The sequence below is a fragment of the Macrobrachium nipponense genome, chromosome 30 (assembly GCF_015104395.2).
Source record: "Macrobrachium nipponense isolate FS-2020 chromosome 30, ASM1510439v2, whole genome shotgun sequence".
NCBI lineage: Eukaryota > Metazoa > Arthropoda > Malacostraca > Decapoda > Palaemonidae > Macrobrachium > Macrobrachium nipponense.
The window spans coordinates 46,152-50,000 of record NC_087218.1 but is presented as its reverse complement, the minus strand read 5'-3'; the positions used below and the strand labels follow the sequence as shown (position 1 = coordinate 50,000).

General features: G+C 35.6%; 1 pseudogene; it reads right to left on the bottom strand.

Moving 5' to 3' along the window:
* Positions 1-3,555, bottom strand: part of LOC135201948 (glucose dehydrogenase [FAD, quinone]-like) — a 27,309-nt pseudogene extending 23,754 nt beyond the window's left edge.
* Positions 3,556-3,849: the final 294 nt, after the last annotated feature.

Sequence of the window (3,849 nt, the reverse complement as noted above, 5' to 3'; positions counted from 1 at the left end):
AGGATCGTACGCAGGTGCACGCAGTGTTTGTGTTTGTGGGGCAGCACTAGGTTAATTTAATAGTATTTATTTTAGTTTTGTCATATATATATTTAATATTTTCCTCCCCTCCTTATTTTGTCCATAGTCATGGAGGACATTGCTTTCAATCCTGGTGAATTTTTGGGATCAGCGGATTGCATTAAGTATTTGCACATCCTTAATAAAAAATTATCTAATGCAGTGTGCCCGGTGGTTAGGTGTTACTTTTAAGTCCACGGATACAAGGGCTCATTTGTTGGAACTAGTGGAGGCAAAGGTAGCCTTAGGTTTGGCTGAAGGGGAAGATTTAGTTCCAGTATTGGAAAGTGGATTTGGACACGGATAGTGCTTCTGAAGTAGAAGTTAGTATAATCCAGGTTTGTCACCTGTTTGAGGACCCCCCTCCTGTACAGCTTATCTATAAGGGCCCAGCTAATTTTCCTGTTGGGTCCAAACAAATCTACTAACCCCTTTCTTGCTAGTGATACAGTGGTGAATAAGGTTGAGCCATCTCATTCAGGCATGAGTCAGGAGGAGGAGAATATAAATTAATATGAAACGTATTGAGTTGTTGAAACTGGAACATGAGGAAAATATTACACACCCGACCAAGGTTGATCTGAAAATAAAAAACAATTATTTACACTTACATGACAATATTATATATATATATATATATATATATATATATATATAATTATATATATATTATATATATATATATATATATAATATATTTATATATATATATACACTAAATGTATATATACATGTTGAAAAGAGAGAGAGAGAGAGAGAGAGAGAGATATGTGGCATGAAAGTTTGCACTTTGCTTTATAATGGAATGTTTTAAAAGCGAATTTCTCTTGTGGAATTTATTTCATTCCAATGTGTTATCTTGACCCGAACTTTCTCTATTTTATTTCGAAACAAAATGATACAACCTAAAGTATATAATACCTTCTCTTCTGAGTTATAAAAATCTGAAGAGATATTAATCAATATTTTTCCTTTCTCTCTCTTCCTGTTGTTCATGTCATCGCTGCCGAAATTCTAACCTTTTAATTTCTCAAAAAAAAATCGTTATAGACCGTTAAATATATAGTGATGTTTACCTCAGAAATTTAGGAAAAAGGCTTTATTTGTAAACAAGTAAGATGGTTATTGGTTTAAACAAATAAATAAGACCGGATTGTATTAAGTGGAAATAACATTAAGATTTCTCTCCACGTCATTGGTACACCTTTTTATTCAGCCTTAAAATTATTTTCGTGTTTGTGCTTTCATTTTAAATCGTGATACTTGCTTTCGGTGTTACTAGTAAGGTACGATTTTGCCATTATTATTATTATTACTATTACTGTTTTTTTCCTATCACAGTCATCCAATTCGACTGGGTGGTATTTATAGAGTGGGGTTTTGTTTTTCGGGTTGCATCCTACCCCCCATTAGGAGTCGATCACTCTTCTCACCATGTGCGCTGTTTGTAGTAGCACACTCTTCTGCTCGAGTCCTGGAGCAACTTTGGCATCTAGTTTTTCCAGGTTCCTTTTCAGGGATCTTGGGATCATGCCTAGTGTTCCTAGTGTTCTTATTTCTGTTTTCTGGTCTTAGTACTTATCGATTTTTTTCTTCTTCTTTCTTTCTCATCTAGTCTGGTGTCATATTATTAATTATTATTATTACATTATTATTATTATGTTAAAGGCCTTATCAGGTGAGGTGCCTGAGCCATATATCCACATACTCGTACCTACACACTCAAATATACACACATACATAAGTAAACATACATACACACACACACACACACACACACACACACACACACATATATATATATATATATTATATAATATGTGTGTATGTGTATGTGTACTTTTCTCCTTTTTTGCGCACAGGAGCTGCTACCCTCCAATTTTTGGCAAATATTTAGAAGAGAGGATAATATTATACCGACCAAAGTCCTTCTCATTCCTATACCTGCGACCTGCGCAGTTGACTAACCCACAGGCAACTCACTCATTTAGTATGTCAGCTCAGTCGCGATGGATTTTTTTCTTTTTTCAGGGAAAAAAAATGTTCGAGTTACACCTCGCTTGCTGAGATGAAGCTGTTTACTTAGTGTACATACTCACACACACATATACGAACACATACACGAATACACTCAGCTGTCTTGGTAGCGATGGGTTGGAGCGTAAGGTCGTTTCACTCTGTGACCTATTTCTTTTTTCTGCCTAAAAGTATCATTGCAGCTCTAGTGTTCAGGTAATGTAAGTCATTCTGGACGCAAAAAGAATGATAATTTATAGTTCTTCAACTTTGTGAATGACTGCGTGATCACAGTTCCTTTGTGCTATCGAAAACTACATACCCACACACTCAATTATTCTAGAAGCCGCTAATAAGTGAGTTTGTTGTGTGTGTGTGTGTGTGTGTGTGTGCGTGTGTTTTAATCATAAATCATCTGTCATTTACATGTGACTGAGAAATCCAAACAGTGAACTTTGACGTTTCAAGGAATTGAATGCCGAAAGGAATAATAATTATATATACAAAGACACTTCCAGGAATTTTGATATTCCTTTCAAGCGCGAACAATTACGGGCGGCAAGGTAATGTTTCAACATGAATTGATGGGTTTGCGTATAAACTTTGATATTTTTTTTTACGCGTAAGTTTTCCTTTTCTCCTTCTTTCAAAAGCGGCCTGGTACGCTTGTCTTTGTAACATGAAACGTATCGTACTGTTATCACAGTGTTCGCCTAGGGCCGTCGAGATAATGATCGTTCCAGTGACATTGTTACAAATAATGAGTCGCTTTGTTCAAAAATATTTTCGTTTTACTGTTTGGAATACAGTTCAGTACGAAAATGGAATTTATGACGATTAACCGAATAGATTAACAAATGCTAAAAAATAATCTTTTATTTCAAAGCAATTACCCTGATCTTTTGAATATTTATTCCTTTCACATGTTTACAAACCACCACTTTCTAAGCCTCTGACCAAAATACTACAACTCATTTTACATATTGTGAAAAAAGACTGATGAACGAACCCCTACACGATAACTTTTCAGCCACACCCTTTTGCAGTTTATTAACTTTTAACGTTTTCTTCGGGTCCGGGCAAGAAACGGTCATTAGGTTGCCCGTTCCACCGGTCCCTTATTTTAGAAAGAAAATAAAAAAGAAAAGCGATAAAACTTACCGACGATAAAGTCGTACTCTTCCAGAAAGTTCTCTGGAGCGCTGAAGGCTCTCTCCGCCTCTCTCGCCTCCTCTACCACTGCTGAGAGCAGGATCCTCAGGAGGGGCATCAGTGCCCCTAAGAAGACGGTCGTGGGCACGGACGTGAAGTAGTTGACAAACATCTTTGTTTCAGGGGGATTTTGTTTTAGTATAGAGATTTGTCAGAAAATGAAGTCACTTCCAGATAATTATTTTCTTCCTTTTCATAATGTTCAAGTCCTGTTGGTTGACATTCATTAAGTCTTCAGATATATCGCTTATTTTGACAAAAAAAATTAAAAAAAAATTGCCTTTTTAGGATAGTATTTTGGCTATGACGGAATCAAATAAATAACACATAATCACTTTCTGTCTTTAGTGCTTAAAAAAAAACTCATGGTTTCTTTTATGGATTAATCTCATTGGTCTTCCATTATGTTAATGAAGTGTTTTTTTTTTTCTTTTTTAATCCTTTCTCCTTATGGGTTTGGGGAAATGGAAGCTTTTTCTTGAACTCCTTTCGCCTTCGAGTAAGTTGTGTTTTTTTTTTTTTTTCTTAGGGATTATATGATTAACGTCAGAGCTTTTTCCC